We start from the raw sequence: 25,028 nt of genomic DNA, 5'->3' as shown, positions 1-25,028 counted from the left end.
TCTAGAATGATGTGCTGAGGAAACATCTTTGGACATGGACAGCCCATTCAAGAAAGCTCTGTGAGGTGGCTGACTGGCAAGAGGCAGCCTCAGGCTGGCAAGAGGCAGCTGATGGCCCACTGCCCAAGTCTGCTCACTTTCCCCAAACCTGACTTGGCGGCGGCAGCAGTGGCGGCAGCAGCGGCACACGAACCAGCATTGCTCTCAGGGGCGTAGCTAGGGGAGAGGGGCCCGTGTTCATCCCTCTCCCTGACGGCCCCCCAGAGTGAGGGAGATAATGAAGGAACTAGGGAGGGATGGAGTTGGAGGGCCCTCAGGAGCTGGGGGCCCGTGTTCTTTGAACCCTTTCGCTCAATTATAGCTACGCCCCTGATTGCTCTCCTCCTCCCCACTCTTCCTCCACTCTCACTTCTGGAATTTTAGAAGCCAGAAGGGAAGGAGCGGAAGGAAGGATAGTAGAGTGCTGGGCTAGAGAAGAGGGCTTCTCTAGCTCAGCACTCTACCCTCTTTCCCACACTTCCTTTCCCTCCCTTTCCCTCTGGGTTTTGAAAATGCCAGCGGAGGGAGTGGTGAAGAAGAGCAGTGACCATGTCTAAGGTAGGGGAAGAGATGGGGCACGAAAGAGGGCACCGGTGGGGGGAGAGAAAGGGGAGGAAAGAGTGGCATGCTTTGCACCTCACTGGGGAGGGGGGAAAGCCGGAGTGGGGCAGGAAGGAAAAGCAGTGCATTTTCTTCAAAACCGAGAAGATGGGAAGGGGTACACTCTGTGCTCTACCAGGTAGCTCACCATGCCACCTCAGGAGCTGAGGGCAGGGCCAGCGCAACATGGTAAGTGAGGACCACATCACGGGGGGGCGCCGATGTTGGGAGGGCACGTGCTGCTCACATCCCCCCACTGTGCCACCTTTCCCCCATCATCTGTTCCGCTGCCACTGGTCCGGCTGCGTCACTCTTGCCCTCGGCTCACCACTTGTGCGTGTGGTCTTGCCCTGCTGGCTGCTGCACACATACACCCTCCCTCCCTCCCTCCCTCGACAGGCCCCAGCGGTACACACTGGCTGAGCGAGCGGTTAGCAGCCTGCCTCTCTAATCGGCAGCCGCCTCAGCTCATGTGTGTACTCCTGCCGTGCTGTTGCTCCTCTGATTCCTTTTCTACCCATGCCAGAGCAGGCAGCGCACGCAGCACCTGTGCAGTGTGAGCCAGCGACTCATGTGAGGCACACGTTGGCATCCCATCACACAGGAGCCAGCTGGATAGGCAGTACGGGATTTGTGGGTGAGAAGGAGTGGACGGTCAGGGAGGCTAGGGAGCAGATGGAGAACGAGGAGTGTGTGTGCAGTAAAAATCGTGCTGCTGTGCTGTGGCTCAGTGACTGCCTTCTCCTACAAAGCTGCTGGTGGTTGGAGAGGTAAAAATGTCCACACACAAAAACCCAACCCCTTTTTCTTCCCAATTTCATGATTGCTCATTTACACACAGCCATTGTTCCCCCTTCTGCTGCTTCTCTGTGGGATTTTGTATACTTTTAGATTACAAGCTGTATTTACTAGCTTTCTTATTAAAAATAGCAGAATATGAGGCTATTCTCATGACTGCAGGAAAGTGGACTCAAGGAGCTGCGTGGCTCCCGGAGTCTAGCCTGCTTAAGTCCTGCTAACCCCGTTTTGGCAACTGTGTGCCGCTGCCGCCGCCGCCGCTGTGAATTGGGATTCCAGGAGCCTTTATAGACTGGGCTTTCAGCTCTCAGAGTAAGCGGCTAGTAAAGCCACTTCAAATTAGACTCACAGCATTAGGGAAGCAGCCCCTCCCCTCTCTACTCCAAGTTTTTCTGTGTGTAGGTTCACACACAGCTCACTTCCATGTTTTGCTTGTGGCCAATGGCTTCCTAGAGGAGAAAGCATGCCATGCCTCCCTTTCCCCCAAGGCTTCAGTACTGTAACTAAATCACTCTTTGTGATCTGGCTCTGTTGAAGTACACACACACACACACACACACACACACACACACACACACACTTCTGCTTAATTAGCCATCAGCCTTTGCTTTCCTTTCTGCTGCCCCCCCCCACACGCACAACACACACACACACACAAACAATGTGTCAGTCCTCCTGTAGTCCTCTGCTTTTGCAGCCCATTTCCTAGCTTGGATTGCATGCTCATTTTTTGCAAGGAAAGCAACACACACACACACACACACACACACACACCCCAAAAAAAACTTTCAAAGAGCAAAAAGCCTGGAAACTGCCTTTCCCACTCTTTGCTTTTGGGCAGCTTTCTATAGTATTTGCATTTCAGAGGCATGACTTGCTCTTATCATGTTAATGTGAAGACTTACTTCAGCACCTCACTGCAGTTTATCCTAAAATAAACAGGATTTTTAAAACTCGGACATAAATCAGGATGTGGTGAAACTAAAAGGAAAAGGAATTTGTGTGTGTGGTGCTTAGACATCAAACTGACCTCAGCAGGAATCCGATTGTAATGTACATGCACTCCCTCCCTTCTAGAGGAGATTTGGGGTAAAGCCCTGTGTGGGAATGCTCCAGGAGAAGCTGATTCTCCTTTGGAAAGGCAGAGAAACTCTAGGCCAAGGTAAAGCAGCATGCTTACCAAGGGCTGAGCTCTGGTTGCTCCGGGGAGCACACCAAAGGATCTCCCTGGAAAGAGGAGCTCCAAGAGCCAAGAAGGTCCCATTTGAGAAAACTAATGTCTATAAGCACATACCAAGAATAAGATGCCTTTGAATGGTGGTCTCAGCAAAACAACAAGCAATGTGCTGGTTCCTACACATGCAAGTACACTTATTGCTTTCGTTATTCCTGTTGCCTCCTCCTTGAGTGGCCCAAGGGAGGTGTTTTGTAGCTGGAAAGTAGTCTGCGGGCATGATCCTGGTGTTCCTGTTGACCCATTTCCTTGTACTTGAATCAGAGGAACGCACTCAGGTGGAGTCTTCCACATGTAGAAACATACAATCATTACCGACAACCAAGATTTAACCTGGGGCGCACTGGTGTGCAGTTGGGACAGTTGGGCATGGCAACACCTGAGGGGTAGTTGGTATATACTAGTTGAAAGGTAAAGTAAAGTGTGCTGTCGAGTCGGTGTTGACGCCTGGTAACCACAGAGCCCTGTGGTTGTCATTGGTAGAATACAGGAGAGGTTTATCATTTGCCATCTCCTGCGCAGTATGAGATGCTGCCTTTCAGCATCTTCCTATACCACTGCTGCCCGATATAGGAGTTTCCCATAGTCTGGGAAACATACCAGCGGGGATTCAAACTGGCAACCTCTGGCTTGCTAGTCAAGTCATTTCCCCGCTGTCCCATTAGGTGGCGATAGTAGGAGGTGTATATATAATAAAGAAGAAATTATGGCTGAAATGTGGAAAAGAGATGCTGCAGAACTATTTAATCTTTTGGGAATTGCTATATTGTCTCCAGACCCAAGCCCAAGAAGACACAGACACAAAGTGTTGGGATTACGGGCCACAACTTTATTGGAATTAATTAGTTGAGTAGTGGACAATAGGAGGGAAATGCTCCACCCCCCTTGACAATGCAGGCATATAAAGACCGGGTTCAGAATTCACAGTCCTAGCCTGTGTCCTAATTGGGCGACACACCCTGACTCAGAAAAGAAGCAGGTAAGCGACCTGCTCCTATAGTCAACCCCGCAGGGGACTGGACACTTTCAGTCCTTCGCAGCTCCCGGACCGCTGAGCCCTAGGATTTGCGAAGTCCTGAAGCCGGCCTCATGGCCAACCAGCATCCCTGGGCCACGAAAACCACAAGGGAGCGTTGGACCAATCCACCAGATTAAATGCCCAAGGGTGCTCACCGATGTTCAATCCCCATTCCTGACAACCCAGCCCGCACTGTCCCTGCCCCGTTGTGACCCCCCAAAGGACAACTGGCAGAAGCCCGCTCTGCACCTAGGGACGGGAGGGAGGAGGAGAAAGCCCGGCTCCAACTGAAAGTTTGGGGCGGGGAGCAGCAGTAGCTGCCGCTTAAACCCCACCCCTTCAGTACAAACCCACCAATGGGCAGTCTTCTAGGGCTCGTGCAGAGGCGGGGCTGGGACAAATCACCCTCCCTGCTGCACGAGGCCTTGGGAGGGGCATTCTTCCTTAGTAGTTAAGAAAGTGGATCTATTTTGTGTTTTAATCTCATTTTCTAGTTTATTATCTAGTTAAAATCTAATTTACAACCAATGGTGGTTGTAAATTTGATCAATATTATTCTGTGAGTAAGGAAAGACTTAGAAGAGTTGTTTTCTTTATCTGGACCACAAATCCTGTTCTGAGGCCTTAGCTAAACAATCAAAAGTGGAATTTCTTTAGCTGTTAAATTGTTTGCCAAAATTAGAACCTGAAAAGTATAGGAATTAAGATATTGGTGGTGGCAGTTATTTGGATATAGAAACAAAGCTTTGCCCTTGCCAGAATAAATAATGTATGGTCAAATTAGCTGTGAACACAGATGTGTGTTATAGGGGTATGCTTAATCCCAGAAGCATCTCTCTTTCTCTCAAAAACAGCCACAGGGATGTATGCCATTCCAGTCAAGGCTCCAGCACCACACGGGAGGAGCAGGAAGTAGGGATGTGAATTTCGTTTTGGATACAAAACGTTTTGTGCACAAAACAGGCCATTTCGGCTGTTTTGTAGCCAAAACAAAACACCCAATGCTCAAAACAGAAAATTTTGTAACCAAAACAAAATGTCCCTGTTTCGGATACAAAAGGTTTTGTTGTTTCAGCTGTTTTGGAACTCCATTTTGCAATCGCAGAAAGTCTTTCTCCTTCAGTCTCCATTTTGAGTTTTGACATCTGTTTGAATTTCCAGCCCTTCCAGCCCGCAGATTGGCCAGCGAAAGCACGGGCTGATCTGCTGGCAATTGCCTCCTTATTCCTTTTAAACAAATTTAAGGGTAAATTTTACCCTCATTGGCTAGTGGGGCAGTGTGCATTTCACTGTTGTGTGTAGATCAATTGCATTTTGGCCGCAGTGGGGTGTGTGTGGATGTGCATGACCTTTAGAAATCTGCCTGATTTTTTCCAAACCTCTGCTGTTGTTGATGTGTGATGTTGATGTTATTTGGGGTGGATTTGGGGGCAGAAAGAGGGTTTTGGGGGCAGAAGAGTGGTTCAGGTAGTAGTGCCCCAATGGGTGCCTGCTGCCACCCAGATTCCAAAGGAATTGGGAAAAGGGCTGGTTTTTAAAGAATTTCTTTGGGACAGATTCAGGGCAGAAAGGAGGCCTGACGGGCAAAACAGTGCCCCAATGGGTGTCTGCCACAACCCAGATTCCAAAGGAATAGGGCAAAGGGCTGATTTCTTAGGAATTGTTGAAGTTTACGCTTCTTTAAGGTTTTCCCCCTCCCAGGGAATAATGGAGGTTTCAGCAGACCCATAACTCGACCTGGGGGGCACTGGGGTGGCCGGGAGCAAGTGGTGGTGTAGTGCATGGTTTCTCAACCACCGGTCCCCGGACCGCTGCCGGTCCCTGGAGGGTGAGTGCCGCTCCGTGACTTTGGGTCAACCCGCCCCCCTGCAAAATAACAACAACAAAACAACTCCGATCATGCCCAGTAAAATCCTTCAACTTTGCAGCGGCACAAAGCAAACAGAAGAGAGTATCAGGCAGGCGCCTGCCTTCCGCCTTGTCTATGCCCTGCTGCACGTGCTGTTATCCTATCGCATGCACTCGAGGCTACCAGTTCCCACTTGGAAGGCTCGTGGAGGAGAGGTGCCCTTGTGTAAGTCCCAAGCAACTGTCTGGTAGGAAAGTAAAAATACAAAAGAGGGGTGCTGGCGTGGGAGAGAGAGAGGGGATTCTCGTCAAAGGTCTCCCTTTGATGATAAAAATACAAAAGAGGGGTGGTGGGGAGAGAGAGAGGAGATTCTCATCAAAGGTCTCCCCCTCTCTCTCCTGTAGGGGCTCGGAGTTCCAGGAAGAGAGGCTGCTGTCTGGGGGCCAGAAGCAGAAAAGCCATGCAAAGAGAAAGGTGGGGGGAAGGCTCGCAGCTGCTGGGATGCACAGCAGCGGCAACAGGCGACAAGGCGAGCAGAATCCCACACTTTGCCCAGTGCTGGGGAGTTAGGTTTCTCTCGCTGCGGCTGCTTGGCTCAGATCCCCATTTTGAGTTGGGCAACGCTGTACACATAACCGAGGAGGAGGAGGAGGAGGAGGAGGAGGGGAAAGCAAAAAGGGGGGACCCAGCAGACCCCACACTCATACCCCACACGTGCGAAAGGGGGCGCGCTTGCTGGGCTGGGGCACCTTCAATGTCCTTGGGGGTTGCTCTCACTGCTCCAGCACTCTATTGCTTGTGGGTCTGGCTGAGTTGCCTTTCTTTCTGTCTCCCCACCCCCTCCTGCTCCTGGTGGTGGCTGCTCCGGCTCTGCTTTTTGTTGTCTGCAGCTGCCCTGCGCCTTCTGCTGCTGCTTCCACTGTATGACAAAATGTTCATGTGGATCGTGCCTACTCTCCGTCTTCCAGATTCCATGGATGTTGCTTAACCCTTTGTTAGATGTATTTATTTGCCAGATTACTTTCTTTTTCCTTCTCTTAATGCCTTTCATTTCATTCACCACTATGTCCCACTATTTGGAAACCATAGTGTGCATGCAGTGTACCCAAATCAAATCACAACAATAGCACATGTACACTTTGGCTTTTTCCATATCAGGATTCTTTAACAGTCAGCAAAAATTATATAAGCTTTGGATATATCAGCTCTCTTTTTGGGTAGAATATCACTCTTATGGTGAAGACATATGAAGACATACTGGAGACAAATTTGTTCAGCCAGGCTTTCTTAATAATCCTTGTTTGCAAAAGATTCTAATTTTAATGATTTTAATGCTTATATTATTTTAATTGTAAACTGCCCAGATATGCAAGTTTGGGGCAGTATAGAAGTCTGTTAAATAAATAAATAGAAAAACTTAAACTTGGAGCCGGCACGCTGAAGGGAGGATGCACTAGAAGCAGCTCTGGTAGTAGTTTTTTGCCGATTATGTCTAATTCTTTGCTCTGATTAAGATAAAGGAAATTTTATTACCTTATCTTGTTTGCTGGACTTTGCTGGAAACTGGGCTGACCATAAATCTTCTCTAAATTGAGACAACTGTCGTCAAGAACCTTGATAAGACATTCTCTGTTTTGCCTCAGCTGTGTTGCTAATAAGTGAGTCAGCAATGGTCAAAAATAAAAGACTTCGACAGAGCTCTTCTTCTAGTCTAATGCTGGAAGATTCTCCAGATTTTGCAGAAGGTGAACAAAACGCTAAGCAATCCCGTGTGGATGATTATTTTATCTGCAGAACTGATGTTTCTCAATCCCCTTTGGGAATAAGGCAAATAAAATACAAGAACCCCAGGTGGTAACTTTGCTGGAGGATGTTGGCAGCGATCCAAAGAATCCCGAAGATAAGACCTCAGCTAGCCCAGCCTAGCCTATATCAGAATTAAGCTGGCTAACTACTACTACTCTCTCGATTTTGTAAATTGACTGCTAGCACCTTACAATTGATATTGGAGAATATGCATAAGCTTGATAGGAAGTTTAGTAAACTATCACCCCATCACCTCTATTGCAACAGACTGGCAACTCTTATGATGCGGCTGTAGTAATTCCAACTGCTTTCTGCCCCATTTGGCAATGTTTAAAGCTGAAGATAGATCTCAGTCTTTCCTTCAAGCAAGTTCAGAAGGACATCTCTCCAAATCTAAATATGTGTTGCAGCCTAATAATGTTACGCTATCAATATCAAAAATCCCAATAAACTATAACAAATGGCATCCTAAGGCAGCTATAGTTCGTTCTATTGCTCTATTGACAAGGAAATCTATTACATATGATGACATTATGCATTGTAAATTTTTACCTGATTCAAATGGCTGTAAAAGGATCATGTTGACTTGTAGAGTCCATCAACCCTTTTACGTTCCAACAGATATCTTGCCAAATATGGGATCAGAGTAACTAGATGTTTTAAAGATCTACATATATCGCATTGGAAGCTTAGATCTAGAGATGAAAAATCTACTGGCCCTGAAACTGTCCATCAAAGAAAATGCGCCTGCAACTGTACTTTAAAATCACAGAACCCTGGGAATGATAAAGATGAAGCTGAACGGTCATTTAGCCATCTTTCCCCTTCAGAAACTGTTAAGCTGACAGAACAAATACAAAGGATACAAGACTTTATCAATGCCTCCTTCCATGCCTTAGCTTCTCCTTTAGATGAGGACATAAAGGAGACAAATCTAATGGAGGTGGTATCTCCTAAGTCATTTGCATCCTGTCATCAGGAAAACCAGGAACTTCTGTCTAAGTGCATGGAAAATGAAGGCCCCCAGTGGACTAAATCCTTGGGTTAGGGCGGTATAAAAATGTGCTAAATAAATAAATAAATAAATAAATAATAAATCGCACTCTGCAGATGCTCAAATGCCAATACCGGATAATGCTGACCCAAAGGGAATCTCTCCTTTCTGTGCTGTCCCCCTTTTAGACTCCGGTTTGGTCAATAAGGCACTTACCAGTCTTGTAGAGACGGCCCTAACTCAACATCCACAGGAGGAGAAAAATAAGTGGCTGGGAATACTGACTGATCCCCGTTTTGATGAATTAAACACACTTCTGAATCCACCAACAGTGCTTATCCCCCCTATTACTTCTTTAGGCTCAAATTCCCCTTCTGGTTCTCCTGTTTGCTCAGAAACGTTGGCAGCGACCAGATTGGTGGACCAGCAGACACAACTGCGGCCTTATGAGCAAGTTGGGGGAGGCAACTCTGCAGCAGAGCTAATTAACCAAACCAACGATTTTAGCGGTTTTGGTCCCCACGAGGCGGAGGTAGAGGAGACTCCAGCCTCTGGTGATGGAAATTGACTTATAAGTGCTGCTCTTAAGTTAAAATTGCTGAATTGGAATATTGCTGGGTGGAGGAGATGCTCTGCTGATACCGGCTTTATTTTATTCCTAGCAACTTATGATATTTTACTTTTACTGGAGACTTGGGCTGTGAGTCCTTTCCAAGTGTCAGGCTATACAACTTTCTCTATAGATGCCAAACCAGGTATAAGAGCTAATCGTGCCAAGGGAGGAATTGCTGCCTTAATTTCAAACAGGTTCAGCTTAAGGTCATTCCAGATTGGCAGATCAGATGATTTAGCGCTTGCAGTTCTTGTTGATGTTTGTGGTGCTCAAATCTTGGTGATTTCGGTCTATATCCCTCCAGAAAGGTCCAGCTCTATGACCTATGATGTTTGGGATAGGTTAGAGGATTTTATATCCTCTCTTGAAGCAAAGTACCCTGGCTCACAGATTTTAGTTGCAGGGGATTTTAATGCCTGGCTTGGGTTGGTTAATAACTCCCTTTTGAGTAGATTTCATTGTCATTTTGAGGATGATTTTGTTCCTTTTCCACTGCTGTCTAGACTCTCCAGAGATGCTAGATTAAATGTGAGAGGGTTTAGACTACTAATGATATGCTACCAGCTTGATCTTCATATTCTAAATGGTGCTATAGAGTTGGATCATCCAGCCCATTTTACTCATTGGACCGGCAATAATCCTTCGTTGATTGACTATATGGCCATTTCCCATAATATGATACCCTATTTGGCTTTTTTCAGGGTGATCCCTCGCCCTGAAAGTGATCATCTTCCCCCTGAGTGTTGCTTTTGGGTAACTGACCGGACACCTGTGCTAGATTGTGTAAATGCCAGTGGAAAAACTGAAAATTTGGTTCCAGGTAGAAAGTGGACAAAAAGCAGTGTTTTGCAAGTTTCTGCTTTGCTGCACTCTGTGGAGATGTCTAAATGGTGGGACTGGATTTTAAAATTATCCCCCATTTATCAGATGGAAGACATCCTTGGTTACTATGAAAATATTGTGAATCGTATTCTCCTGGCCATGTCAAATTCTAATATGGAGTCTATGCACCCAACCCAACTCCCATCCAAGCGATGGTATGACAAAGAATGTCAGGCAGCAAAAATGGAATTGGTGGGAGCTTTTAAAAGCTTTACTATTGACCCTGGTAGATTTTCTAGAGTTGAGGTTGCAAAAAAGAAAGCACAGTAACAACTAATTAAGAGGAAGAAGGAGGCATCAATCAAAGAGGGTTGGAAACTTTTGATAGAGGTGGCCGAGGAGATAAATCAGATTAGGTTTTGGAAATTGGTGACCCCTGCATTAAATAAATCAACACCTTGTCTCCCACCATGTATTTCTGTTGAAATCTGGGAAGCCCACTTTCGTAGATTGTATCAAAATCCAGCCATCAAAGTCAGTGGTAGCACTGACTTTGAACAGCAACTCCAGACTTTGGATATCCCGGTGTGGACCCCTGTAACAAATGCAGAGGCGGAGAGGCTGATTAGTTTATTCCCTTTGGGGAAAGCCCCTGGAATTGACAGTATCACTCTAGAGGCTCTAAAAGCAAATATGACCTGGTGGGTTCCGCTCCTCTCCTCTCTCTTCACGGCTATAGATGTAACAGCGTTAATACCAAATGAGTGGAAAGCAGCTATAGTGGTCCCAATTTATAAAAAAGGACTTAGGAGTGATCCAAAAAATTATCGTCCAATCAGCTTGCTAAGCATAATTAGCAAAATATATGCAAGACATCTGTACTTAAAGCTAAAAGATTGGCTTGAGGAAAGGGATATCCTGGCTCTAGAGCAGGCGGGCTTTAGAGAGGGGAGATCCACTTTGGATCATGCCCTGGTTCTTCAATTTCTGTTGGCTAAGTATTCAAAGAAGCCACATAGAGGACTTTTTGCAGCCTTTGTTGATTTAAAATCAGCATTCGACCTTATCCCTCGAGAAAGACTCTGGAAAAGACTCTGGGATTTGGGCATCGAGAAAAGACTGCTCTTGTTAATTTTTACTTTATATTCTGGTTCCACTCTAAAGGTATGTTACAACCTCCAAGGGGCTTTGACTGCTGCAATCCCCTCAGATAGAGGGGTCCGCCAAGGATGTATACTGGCCCCTATGCTATTTAACCTGTATATAAATTCTATAGTTTCTTTTATTTCCTCCCCTTCCACACATCCTCCCAAGATCGTGAATAGGCATATCTCCGTTCTATTATATGCGGATGATATGGCGATTCTTTTGCTGACACCAATTGGCCTAAAGCGTGCTCTCCTTCTGTTAGATAAATACTGTACACAGGAGAACTTGGAGATCAATTATCAAAAGACAAAAGTCATGGTCTTTGCTAACCAGCCCAGAGGGCATCAGTGGTCAATAAGCTCACATAGGATAGAGCAGGTTAAGTCCTTTAGGTATTTAGGAGTACTATTTCATTCTTCCTGTTCATGTAAACCTCACCTCGATTTGGCAATTTTAAAGGCCAAACCAGTAGTTAAATCAATACTCTCTTACTATTACACTAAGGGTGCATCCTATGTTCTGGCCATGGTCAAACTATTCTTGGCAAAGGTTTTGCCTCAACTCTTTTATGGAGCTCAATTGGGCATAGTTAAAAATCTTGATCCGTTGGAGGCACTGCAGTCAAAAAATTTAAGAGCTGTACTGGCTGTTCCCAGATGTGCCCCCACGGTGGCTCTGAGAAGAGAGGTCGGAATGATTAGGCTTCAGACATGCTTATGGAGAGTCATTATTCTTTACTGGTTAAAAATTTATTTTTTGCAGGAGGGTTTGGTTGCTTTTATAAAACAGGACTCCTTTAAATTTAGATGGCATCTAGTGTTTTTGTTTGTTTAACTTGCATGTATCAGCTAATGCTGAGGCTCTGGGAATTGGCATCAGATAGGAGTTCTGACATCTTGATATATTTGACCTTATGATGAATTTTAAAAACCATCCTATAATTACTGATCACATAATGGCACTTTCCAGTTTAGCCTCTCAACTGCAGAAAAATGCTTCCATTCAGGCAAATTGCATTCAAAATGTAAATAGCAAAGTGGTCTTTGGCCAGTTGGAATATTGCTTGGTGGGCTGCGAAAAGCTTGGATCCCGCATTTATTTCCTTTTTATGCAAATGGGATGTGCTATTGCTTCAGGAAACCTGGGCTAAAGATGACTTATCTATTAATGGTTATGAGGTACATTAACTGGCTGCCCATGTTGAGTCTTCTAGGGGGAGACCTAAAGGAGGTCTGGCCTCCTGTATTTCTCTTTTCTTAAACATGGTTTCCACATGGCTTCCTGATTTTTCTCATTACGCTATGGCTGTCCTTTTCCAAACCCAACATGAGGAATTAGTGTTTATTAACGTTTACATACCCCTGGTTCCTCGCATAGTTCACGAGTTCACATATGGGAGCAACTGGATAGCTATATTCTGGATATTTCCTTGAGCTCCCTACATGCATCTATTTTGCTCACAGGTGATTTTAATTCAAGATGTGGTCCTGCTGATCCCTCTGTATATTCCTCCTTCCTATGGTGTGGGGGGGATTTTACCAAGGGTCCCCAGGCTTTTATTCCTCTCTCTAAAGATACAGTTATCAACAAGGTGGGGTCTCTTTTGTTACACCTTGTCTGCTTACATAACCTGAGTTTTCTAAACGGTTCCATCCTTCCTGATATCCCGGCTGAATTCACATATCTGTCTTCCCATGATGGTATGGTGATTGATTACATTTTGGTTACACCCCAGCTTTTTTCCAGGGTGACAGAGTTTGTGGTTAGGGAGCAAGCTTTTAGTGACCATCCACCTCTTCATACATTCCTCGATTTGCCCCGGCCTAGGCTGGACCATTTTTTACTTAGTCAGAAGGGTTCCTCTTCTTCTAAGGTGTGGGAAAGGATAAAGTGGTCTCTAGTAGTGGAGAATGAGTTGAATATCTTATACTCCTCTTCTCCTGGTATCACTCTTCACTCCGCAGTTTTATTGGCTCAGTCGGATGAGGTGACAATCTCCTCTTATGTGGAGCTGGAAGGAGCTGTGTCTTATCAAGGGGGTTAGATCAATCACAATCATCTAAACCCTGTAGAAGGAACGATCACAAGGGGTGGTTTGATTCCCAGTGCCAGGAGTTACTGGGTAGGCTCAGGAATTTTTATAATGCCTATAGATCTGGTACATTTCATGAACTTCCCTCTGAATATTTTACTATGAAGAGAGCCTATAAAAAATGTATAAAATCGGCCAAGTCTCAAGAATTGAAAACTTCTTGGAGTAAACTGATTGTGGCCACTCAGGCTAGAGATAGTGGCACCTTTTGGTATATCGTATCTGGGTTTAATCAACCTAGTGTGAGTTCTAGGGTGCCTGCTCAAGCCTGGGTTGCCCATTTTAGGTCTCTTTTCAATGTGGCTGTACCTCCTTTAAGCAATGACTCTCTCGTCCTGCAGAGGCCACCCCTATGGCCCCCCATGACTTCTGCTGATATAGTTAGTTTAGCTTCAGCTCTAAAGAGAGGTAAGGCACCTGGTCCGGATCGTGTCCTCTCTGAGACCCTGTTGGCCAACTTGGACTGGTGGGCTCCTGTTTGGCCAGCCTGTTCTCTTCAATTAATAATACTGGCATTATTCCTCCCTCTTGGAAGGAGGCCATTGTGATACCCATTTATAAACGTGGTTCTCACTCAGATCCCTCCAACTACAGACCAATTAGTCTTCTGTCGATAGTGGGCAAGCTTTATGCGCGTTATCTACTGGCTAGGTTGGAGGGCTGGATGCTTGATTTCAATGTTCTTGGCCCTGAACAGGCTGGCTTTCGGGCAAACCACTCCACTCTGGACCATTGTATGTTACTGCATCACTTGGCCACTAAGTATACAAGTTAGGCAAACTCTTTGTTGCATTTATGGATCTCCAAGCTGCTTTCGATTCTATACCTAGAGAGCTATTAGGGACCAAACTCGCAACAACATCTATTGATAGAAGACTTTTATTTCTGCTAAAACAACTTTATGCTGACTCCTCTATTCGAGTCAGGTTTGACCCAAAAGGGGCCCTGACAGATTCCATTGTTATGTCTGGAGGAGTCAGGCAAGGTTGTCTTTTGGCCCCAGCCCTCTTTAATTTATTTATTAATGACCTGGCCTCTGAGTTGAATAAGGTGGACACTCACTCCCCTAAGCTGGCAGACCATCGGGTTCCGGTGCTCCTATATGCTGATGATTCGATCCTCTTGTCCCAGACCCAAATTGGTCTCCTCAGACTTTTGAGAGCATTTGCCCAATATTGTAATGATAACCATCTTTCCATTAACTTTGCTAAATCTAAGGTGTTGGTGTTCTCGAACGCCAGGAAGGTTTACAGCTGGAGTATCAACCATATTAAGATCAACCAGGTTTTTAAGTTTAAATATATCTTGGTATTTATTTCCAATCAAACCTTAATTGGAAATCACAGCATTTACATGCGATCCATACTGCACGTTCCACATTATATGCTTTTCTCTGTTTTTTCTTCATTAGGGGTGGCCAATACATACCTTTGGCTCTCAGGGTGTTCAGAGCCAAAATTGTAGCTCAAATGCTCTTTGGGGCTCCACTATGGATTCAGGGGATACAGTCGGAGATGGATTCTATTCAGTCCAGGTTTCTCAGAGCTATTTTTAGAGTGCCGAGATGTGTTTCCTATGGCGCTTTGTGTCTAGAGTCAGGTTCCTATTCCATTGCTTGTCGGGCTTGGGAGCTTACACTAACTCGCTGGCTCAGATTTTGCCTTGGGTCTCAGCGTTCATTGTATATTCAGCTTATGTGGAGGGAGCCCCAGGGGCATCTGGTGGGCCACTGTGTGAAACAGGATGCTGGACTAGGGTCTGACCCAGCAAGGTGTCATTGCCTAGACCTCTCAGTCAGAAGAGTCAGAGGAGGAGCAGGAGGACTTGGTTGGGAGAGCAGGCTCAGAAGCACAGCAGGAGGACCTGGCTGTGAGAACAGACTCTAGAGCTGAAGTGAGGTGGCAGCAGACAGGGGATTCTGAACAGCTGGCAAAGATGAGGGCTGAGGAGACTGATCAGGAGGAAGCTGGAATTTCACCTGTGTTAAGAAGACCTCTCAAGAGAAAGGCTCAGTGGGAGACACACAGGTGCAAGATCTCAAAGGAGAGGAAATAGAAATGCTGAGTCTGGAAAGCCTGATTGGCTGCTGGTTATCTCAAGCCCTATATCAAGCAGATGTTGTTTCTGAGACAGTACTGTCAACAACGTAGCCTTCCGCAGACAGTGTACCTCGTACTTAGAATTGTTCACACTTTCTTGTTTCAGCCTATCCTTGTTCTGTTCCTTCCTTGCTCCTTTGTTTCAGTTATTGCTCAGATATGTGTGTGTGGGCGGGGGGGGGGGGTACCTAGTTTAGTTTCAAGGGACTTTATTTTTGCTTATACTACTTTATAGTCATTCTTTGCTTTCTGAACCATTCTTTACAGTCATTCTTTGCTTTCATCCGTGCAGCTAAGCTGCTACTCTTATCTACAGAATTTCAATCTTGACTCTCAGAAGTAGAGCTGGAGGGATCGTAAATCCTGTCGGGTCAGCCGTGCCAACAGATTTACGACACAGGGTAGTTCTTATGTTTTTATGTAGAAATACAATGCTCATTGCAGTGGTGTACTAGGGAAATGGAACCATGGTGGACATTTGTGGTTTGAAAGACAAATGGCCATATGGATTTTCACACAGACAGAACATTTGTGAAAAGGACAGCAATGAAACATTCATATTATTAATAGTGAAACTCAGCATCAATGTTCATGCATGTGATTTGATATGTCTATTCTTAGATGCATAAACTTATATCCCACTCTTCCTCCAAGGGGCAGTGTATATGGTTACCTTATTTATCCTTACAACAAGCCTGTGAGGTGGCTTAGGCTGAGAGAAAAGTCGCTGACTTTTCAGTGTTGTCAGTGACAAGTCAGTGCTGGCCAGTGAGTTAAGAGTTGTTCTTCTTCTTCTTCTTCTTCTTCTTCTTCATGACTTAAGATCTAGTTTGGAGCTAGAGATGATGATGAATAGCAGCAGGGAAGTGAGAAAGCCGTGCCTGGATCACAGTCCCTGTTTTAATTTTAATGTTTAGTTAATAGGTGCAATTAAAGGGCTGAAGTTGCCTCTGCAATGGCAGCAGTTCCAAAATCAAAGAGGAGGAAGATAGACCAGGAGCACAGGCCATTTAAACACAAGTGGCCAGAATAATATCTGTTCTTTGAATACAGTGGCAAATACCCGTGCCTGGTGTGGCAAGGACAGGTTGCAGTACCCAAAGGATTCAATAGCCAGAGGCATTCTGACAGCAAACATCGGAAAACCTTCGGCTCTTTAGATGCCACTGAGAGATGTGCCAAAGTTCAGGAACTGAAAAGGAAACATTTGGCTCAACAGAACATATTCCAAAGAGCTACTGCTATGAATGAAGCATGGCAAGAGGAAGCTTCAAGACTGCCCAGTTGACAGCACATCTAGGTTGGCCATTTAGAGATGCTGAATATGCAAAACTGTGTTTAATGAGAGCTGCTGAGAGACTGTTTCCAGAAAAGAAAACAGTGTTGCAGGACATATGCTTGTCCAGAATGACTATCCAACACTGTGTGGCAGAGATATCCAAAAACCTCAGCGAGCAGCTCAAAGAATGTTGCTCACACTTTGAGTATTACTCAGTTGCAGTGGCTGAGAGCAGTGATATCAAGGATACAGTACAGCGACTAGCGTTCATTCATGGAGTAAACCCAAACTTTGAAATCACACAGGAGTTTGCAGACATGATGCGATCCATGCATGCAGGGGTGTAGCTAGGGGAGAGGGGGCCTGTGTTCACCCCTCTCTCTGGCAGCCCCTCAAAGTGAGGGAGAGAATGAAGAAAATAGGGAGGGGTGGAGCTGGGGGGCCCTCAGGAGCTGGGGGGCTGGGTTCTTTGAACCCTTTCACTCCATTATAGCTACACCCCTGCATGCATGGGCATGCAACCGGTGAGGCAATAGGCAAAGAAATTATTTCAGTTTTGCAGGAATTACAGTTACCTGCAGAGAAACTTGCAGATTTCTGCACTGATGGTGCACCATGTATGATAGGCCAAAAAAAGGGTGGTGGTGCTGTAACTGTCATTTTTTTTCTGCCCAGTCTCCAACGTCAGGCAGTACCACTGCATTATACATCAGGAGTCCCTCTGTAGCAAAGTGATGAAATTCACTCATGTCAAGACTGTTGTGGTGACCATGGTAAACTTCCTCAGAAGCAGAAGCCTTAATCACCGCAAATTTCAGGAATATCTGAGGGAGATTGAGGCGGTGTATGAAGACATTCTATATCACTCTGAGATGTGCTGGCTCAGTTGAGGCAATTTGTTGCGGCATTTTGTGGCACTCTGGACATAATTTTATGTCTTCTTTGAACGTGAAGGAAAACCTGTGCCAGAACTGAAGCAGGAGGAGTGGATATGTCATTTGGCCTTTGTGACAGATATCACATGCCACTTAAACCGCCTTAATACCAATCTATAAAGTGCAGATCTACTCTTAACTGGCATGATGACCTCTGTAGTAGCATCTATATAATTAATTCTCCAAGACAGGCCATACGGGCCATGCATGGCAGTAAGGAGGTGACTGGCTGACAGAAGGGGAGAGATTTCTGGAATGGCAGGGAGTTGGGCTGGTGGCTGGAAAGCAGTTTGATAGTTGGCTGGGGGCACCATGAAGCGGCAGGGAGCTTAGAGGCTGGGGGAGGGTTTGGGAGCTGGATATTTGGCTCTGGGGTCTGTGGACGACAGATGATTGGCTGTGCCACACCATGAAGCAGCAGGGAGCTTGGAGGCTGGCAGGCGAGCGGGTGAAAGGTCCTGGTGGTGGCAGGTGGGAGCAAGGACTGTGAGACAGAGGCTTGTGGGGGGCGGGGAGAGCCCGAGCGAGAAGCTTGTGGGGGGCGGGGAGAGCCCGAGCGAGAGGCTTGTGGGGGACGGGGAGAGCCCAAGCGAGAGGCTTGTGGGGGGCGGGGAGAGCCCAAGCGAGAGGCTTGTGGGGGGCGGGGAGAGCCCAAGCGAGAGGCTTGTGGGGGGCGGGGAGAGCCCGAGTGAGAGGCTTGTGGGGGAGGCACAGGCTCAGTGCTCGACCGCACAGATGCTCTGTGCGGGGTCAGCTGGTTCAGAAATACGTTGTCACTGTTTGCTCCACACCTGGGCAAGGGAGACTTGGCACACTTTCCAGTATGTGCAGCACCGTTTCCAACTGGTGAGACCAGGAAGAGGGCAAAGAGCCTTTACTGGGTTCTTTGCGAATAAGATCTCCTGTATTCTGGCCGACTCCACTGGCTGACTCCACTATTTCTGCAAGGTCTATGGAGGAGGTGTCCAGCGATCCCTCTTGCAGTATTAGATCAGTTTCAATCTGTGACTCCTGAGGATGTGGACAAGCTGCTTGGGGTGGTGTGGCCTATTACCTGTTCTCTGGATCCTTGCCCAACTTGGCTGCTTCTATCTAGCAGGGAGATTGTTGGAGGTGGCCTAGTTAATATCATAAATGCATCGCTGAGGGAGAGTAGGGTACCTCCTTGCCTGAAGGAGGCAATGGTTAGACCACTCTTAAAGAACCCTTCCCTGGACTCCTTAGCGATGGATAATTACAGGCCAATCTCCCTTGGTTGGGCAAGGTGATTGAGAGGGTGGTGGCCAACCAGCTCCAGGAAGTCTGGGAGGAAACTGATTATCTAGACTCATTTCAAACTGGGTTTAGAGCTGGATATGGGGCTGAGACAGCCTTGGTCAGCCTGATGGATGACCTTCACTGGAGAATCGACAGAGGGAGTGTGACTCTGTTGGTTCTTCTGGATCTCTCGGCGGCGTTCAATACCATTGACCATGGTATCCTTCTGGATCGCCTGGGGGAGTTGGGGATAGGGGGCGGGGAGAGCCGCTAGGGGATAGGGGGCGGGGAGTGGTTCCGCTTCTATCTCTCGGTTAGAATCCAGATGGTGAGGCTTGGTGACAGTTGCTCCTCAAAATGGGAGCTGTTATATGGAGTCCCTCAGGTCTCCATTCTCTCACCAGTGCTTTTTAATATCTACATGAAACCGCTGGGTGAGGTCATCAGGAGGTTTGGTGCTGGCTGTTATCAGTATGCTGATGACACCCAAATCTACTTCTCCTTTTCATCTTCAGGAAATGGCACTCATTCTCTAAATGCCTGCCTACAGGCAGTAATGGACTGGATGAGGGATAACAAATTGAAACTGAATCCAAGCAAGACGGAGGTGCTCATTGTGGGGGCTCAGAATCTGAGGGGTGTGTTAGATCTTCCTGTGCTGGATAGGGTTACACTCCCTCAGAAGGAGCAGGTGCGCAGCTTGGGAGTACTCTTGGACCCAGGCCTCACCCTGGTATCTCAGGTGGAGGCCATGGCCAGGAGTGCTTTCTATCAGCTTCGGCTGATTCAACAGCTGCGCCCATTCCTTGAAGAGGATGACCTCAAAACAGTGGTGCATCATCTGGTAACCTCCCAGCTTGACTATTGCAATGCACTCTGCGTGGGGCTGCCTTTGTACATAGTCCAGAAACTTCAGTTAGTTCAGAATGCGGCAGCCAGATTGGTATCTTTGCCTTTGTCTTTTATTAAATTATTGTTTAAAAAAACATTAATTCTGATGTAGTAAAAATTGACCTCGGCCCTCACACTGTTGAGGACGGTCCATAAAACATATCAGAACCAGAGGTACCAACTCAGAAGTATGTGAAATATAGGCCTGTGTCTGATTTCATTTTATATTAAGAAATGAATTAACTCCTGAACTCAAGAAATTTTATATCAAGAAATGAATTAACTCCTGAACTGGCATACTGCTCTCCCTGCTCTGTGAAGGGAGGAGGCAATCCAGCATTGTATTGTAAAAATGGATATGCAAGGCAACACAAAAGCCAGGCCTGAATGCTGAATGCTATATCCATATGCTAAAATGTGACTCATAATGTCTGTGGAAAGGCCAGGGGCTGATCTCCCCTCCTGTTGCAAGAAGCCAGTGTTAATCCTTGCCAATGATTAACTCAACCGCTCTCTATAGAGATTCAGCATAGGCAGATGCATACAGAGATCCGCCTGTAGACTTTAATTCTTACCTCACTGATGCTTCTGCCCTAGCCATGTTACTTTAAATATTCTCTTGTTATAATTACACACTAGATAGAGGTACACACAAAATAATGTAATTGCTGTCTCAAATAGAACTAATTCTCTCAATAACTCCTGACTTTTAACACCTTTTTGGGGTCAAACTGGCAATTGGGGGAAGATGCAATTTGCATCTCTGAGATGCAGATTTGCTTTGGGCAATGTTCCCCCTCCCTTCTGAGCGCACAGTTTACAGAAGATGAGATTGAGATCTCTCTGGACTGACCAAATATCCTGAGCTAATTTTGGTAATTAAAAAAGACAATATTCAGAGGATAGCAGGAATAAATGCCTTTTGTGATCCAGAAGACTCAAGTGGACATCAAAGGATGGAACCACTATAAGAAGGAGTCTCTGGAGATGGCAGATTAGCAATCTTGTGTCTACAGCAAGATTTGCTCACAGCAATGCCAGAGTTTGCTGCTAAGCCGCGGGGCTAGATGCAGGAACTCTGTCCATGGACAGGAACTGTCTCCTACAAGCAGTCTTATGCCTACGGGCAATCTTGCTCACACAAAGATCCCAGAGTTTGCTGCTAAGCCGCGTGGCAACAGCAGGAACTCTGTCCATGGACAGAGGCTGTCTGTGACTTCTACTACGCAGTGAGAAGTCAAGACTTCCCCAGCCATGGTGCTCTGGCTCTCAGCCATGCCCTGAGCAGACTGCAAAAAGGCTCCTGTCTCCTGCCAAAGGCCTGGCTTCTTCAACTGAAAATATCTCCACTCTCAAGTCTCTGATCCTGGTAAATATGCTGCTCCTACAAGCCTGGAATCCCCTCATCCCTTCCCCTTCTCCTGCCTCCCTCTCCCCCCCCCCTTTTCCTTTACTAATCTCCCCAAACCATGCCAGCCCTCAGCTTTCCTTCTCCCCTTTTCCATCTGTATCTGAATTGTATTAGGCTTTAGGAAGATTTAATGCACACACATATGGTAGTTAGGAACACGCTGAATATTGGTGCTGGCTAGGATATTCTGTTTAGATGCTGTTAGTAATATATTGATAGAGTGTTCTGCTTTCTGCTAGATTATATTGTTACTCTTTTATACTCAATAAAGCCCATTGAATCTTTGAGGATTGGTTTGATCTCCTTTCTTCCATGCGCCCAGATCCGACATGGTCATCATATAAAAGAACTTGGTCACTTGGTGACACTATGAGCCAGGCCTAATTTGGTATGCTATCTAATAAGCAGATTTAGTATATAAATCAGGCCTGGACTGTAACAACACACCAGATCATGGTTGGTTCTGGCCCATTGAGCTATTTGAGTTGAGCAGGCCTGCTTTATAGGGTCTTCTCAGCAAAATGAAGAAAATATCTCAAAACTGAAAATCTCTTCTGGGTGAAGGGCAGGTGAAATAGCAGCCACAAACACATTCTAGGTCAGGGGTGTCAAACTCAATAGGGAGGTAAGCCAGATTAGCTTCCAATGCACCTCTAGGGGGCCACTGCCACCATGTGCTGGTGCCTTGCACTTGCCGCCACCAAACACCCACCTTATGCTAATTGTCTTCCTCCTTCTTCCTCTTTCACTCCCTCCACACAGCAGAGGCCCCACCTACAGCACAGAAACGGCCACCATGCTTGTGCATGCCATGTGGCACTGCTTCTCACCATTTCTTGTACTATTGCTAGTAATAACAACTTTTAAAGCTACCTCTCAGGCCCACTCCCACCCTGCCCTCAGCCCCACAATGGCCATCTCAGGTTGTTCCATTTGAAGCCCAGGCTGTCTCTTGTCTCAGACAGTGGAGGACAGACTAGTGAGTCAGAGGGCTAGAGGGTCAAGACATTGGTCCCCCCTTCTCCACTGCTCTGACACTATTCCTTTGGATATGTAGATTGCTAATCTCAGGGATTAACTTCCTTCCTCTCTCTTTTCCCTACCTGCCCTTCTACCTTGCAACATGGTAAGCCTCTCTCCCTGCACCATGTGTGCAGAGAAGATGCAGAATCCATCTGCATCCAGCTAGATAGATAGATTAGAGATCCTAACTCCTCACTTTCCTATCTAGAATGGAGTTCCTTAATAAATACCTTATATATTGTAGGGTTGTGCATTTTGTTTGGTTTTTTGTTTTGTTTTTGGCACGAATCCAAAACACCCCAATTTTGTTCTTTGTTCGAAATTGCAAAATCTGAATCCGAAATGTTTTGGATTTTAAAAAATGGCCCCAGAGAAAAACTAGTGGGTGTGGGTGGTAGTGCCCAATGGGTGGAAACTACCACCTAAATTTCAGAGGAATTGGGCAAAGGGCTGGTTTTTGGTGAATTTTTGAAGTATAGGATTTTTCCCATAAGGAAGAATGGAGGCTTTAGCAAAAGTATAGCTTGATGTTGGGGGGAAAGGGGTGGCCCAGAGTAGAGTAGGGTGGGTGGTAGTGTCCAGTGGGGGCTAGGAAGCTGCCAGAATTATTTCAAAGGAATTGGGCAGAAGACTGATTTTTAAAGATGTAATGGAGTTTGCATGTCTGTAAAGTTCTTCCCCATAGGGAATGATGGACCTCCATAATTCCTGCCCCATAACTGCACTTGGGGGGCCCAGGTAGCCCAGAGCAAGTGGTGCTGTAGAGCACATAGGGTGCCAACCACCCCCATGGGTTGCTAACCCATGGGGTACTGGGTTCTGTTGTTTCTGAGATGTTTTGAGTGTAGATTCAGATTCTCTGGTAGCATATGAGAGTGAATTCATGGTTTGTCATTGAAAATCTCATATGCTATCAGAGAATCTACACTCAGAACACCTCAGAAACAACAGAACACAGCACCCCATGGGTTAGCAACCCATGGGGGTGGTTGGCACCCTATGTGCACTACACCACCACTCACTTCCGGCCACCCCTGTGCCCCCCAGGTGGCGTTATGGGTCTGCTGAAACCTCCATTATTCCCTAGGTGGAGGGGAACCTTAAAGAAGCGTAAACTTCCAACAATTCCTAAGAAATCAGCCCTTTGCCCTATTCCTTTGGAATCTGGGTTGTGGCAGGCACCCCTTGGGGCACTGCCACCCAACCCACTGTTTTGTCCCTCAGGCCCACTTTCTGCCCTGAATCTGCCCCAACTTCAACTTCATAAATTCTTTAAAAATCAGCCCCTCCCCCAATTCCTTTGGAATCTGGGTGGCAGTAGACACCCATTGGGGCACTACCACCTGAACCACTCTTCTGCCCATAAAGCCCCCTTTATGCCCCCAATCCACCCCAAATAACATCAACATCAAACATCAATAACAGCAGAGCTTTGGAAAAAATCAGGCAGATTTCCAAAGGTCATGCACATCCACATCCCCCCTGCCCGAAATGCAATTGATCTACACACAACAACGAAATGCACACTGCCCCACTGGCCAATGAGAGTAAATGCACACTGCCCCACTAGCCAATGAGGGTAAAATTTACCCTTAAATTTGCTTAAAAGGAATAAGGAGGCAATTGCCAGCAGATCAGCCCGTGCTTTCACTGGCCAATCTGCGGGCTGGAAGGGCTGGAAATTCAAACAGATGTCAAAACTCAAAATGGAGACTGAAGTAGAAAGACTTTTTGTGATTGCAAATTGGAGTTCCAAAACAGCCGAAACAACAAAACGTTTTGTATCCCAAACAGGGATGTTTTGTTTTGGCTACAAAATTTTCTGTTTTGAGCACTGGGTGTTTTGTTTTGGCTACAAAACAGCCAAAATGGCCTGTTTCGTGCACAAAACGTTTTGTATCCAAAACAAAACACACATCCCTAATATATTGATTTGAAACTATGAAATGGCTCCAAGTTACTTTACTCTCAGCATACACGCATGCCTAACTAAATCCGCTGTGTTGTGCCTCTGTGCACTCTGCTATAATGAGAAAGGGATTCTCTCACCACAAAGAATTTCCAACATTTTGTACACACCTCTAAAGGCCACCAGCCAGCTCACCTTTTCCTTGTGGTTGGGCTGGCAATGGGCTGTTGAGGGAGGCAGGGGATGTGGCAGCTGGCAGGGGAATGGCAGGGGCTGAATGATAGCCTCTTCTCATCTGTGACTTCCTGGCCCCTGCTCAGTGGGGTGGGGCAAACAGGGGCTGGATGACGGCTCTGCTTCACAACTGTGGTAGTGATCGGCTTCCTAGCCCCTGCTTGATGATTGCAGCAGTGGGCCTGGTGAGGGGAAGACAGGGGATGTGGTAGCAGTCGTGGATCTGCTTGTGGGCCAGACAGTGAAGATCAATGGGCCAGATCTGGCCCAGGAGTTTGACATCCCTGTTCTAGGTGGTTGTGTCTTACAGACAGCTCAGTAGAGTTGAATGACTTCTTCCCATTCATCAGTGGGCCAGATCCTATTGGGCTGTACATTGGGTGGCGAGGTCTTCCAGTCCCATGCCTTTGCAGGTATCTTCCAGTCTTTTCCATAGTTGGTGTCAATGTATTGAATCCAGGGTTTCACATGGTACACATACACAGAGTTCTATGAACTTGGTCCAATAGAGTGTGCATTTGGAAAACAGGTACATGTAACAGAAGGGTTAAAAGAATGCAGGTTTTTTTTTTTTTTTTTAAAAAAACCCTTGCCATGCAATGGAGCACAACTTCTTAAGATGCTATTTGAATAACTGCATACAGACAGTGCTGTGCATGCATTAAAGAAATCTGCATTGACAGCCTAAATTCTGCAACAAGCAAAGCTGATTTTTGTAACGGAATAAATGATGCAAATTAAACAACTTCCTATTATTTCTGTCACTTTGGGCCGGGGGGTGAGGGAGTGGGATTGTGCTACTGCTGATTAGAGGAATAGAAAAGGAACTATACATAGCCACCAAGTTCTAGCCCCTGAAGACTGGAAATGTCCTTCAACAGCTCCTCGGGCTTCTGACATTTCACTGGAATTGTCAACATACTTTGAAGTACCTTTTCAAAATCATTTGGGCTTGGAATTGGCTTTTGGATTATAG

At 46.2% G+C, this 25,028-nt stretch overlaps 1 long non-coding RNA gene across 2 annotated transcripts in view; it reads left to right on the top strand.

Moving 5' to 3' along the window:
- The first annotated feature begins 516 nt into the window (after positions 1-516).
- The window catches only part of LOC128347192 (uncharacterized), a 36,654-nt gene continuing 12,142 nt past the window's right edge, over positions 517-25,028 (top strand). Inside the window, exon 1 of one of the 2 annotated variants that reach the window (XR_008317436.1) lies at positions 517-597. This is a non-coding gene — a long non-coding RNA (uncharacterized LOC128347192). Of the gene's footprint in view, positions 598-5,644; positions 5,764-25,028 lie in introns of those variants that run through there. The other variant, XR_008317437.1, reaches the window with a different exon arrangement.

The sequence above is a fragment of the Hemicordylus capensis genome, chromosome 2, assembly GCF_027244095.1.
Source record: "Hemicordylus capensis ecotype Gifberg chromosome 2, rHemCap1.1.pri, whole genome shotgun sequence".
Classification (NCBI taxonomy): Eukaryota; Metazoa; Chordata; class Lepidosauria; order Squamata; family Cordylidae; genus Hemicordylus; species Hemicordylus capensis.
This window is presented reverse-complemented; position numbering and strand designations above follow the sequence as displayed.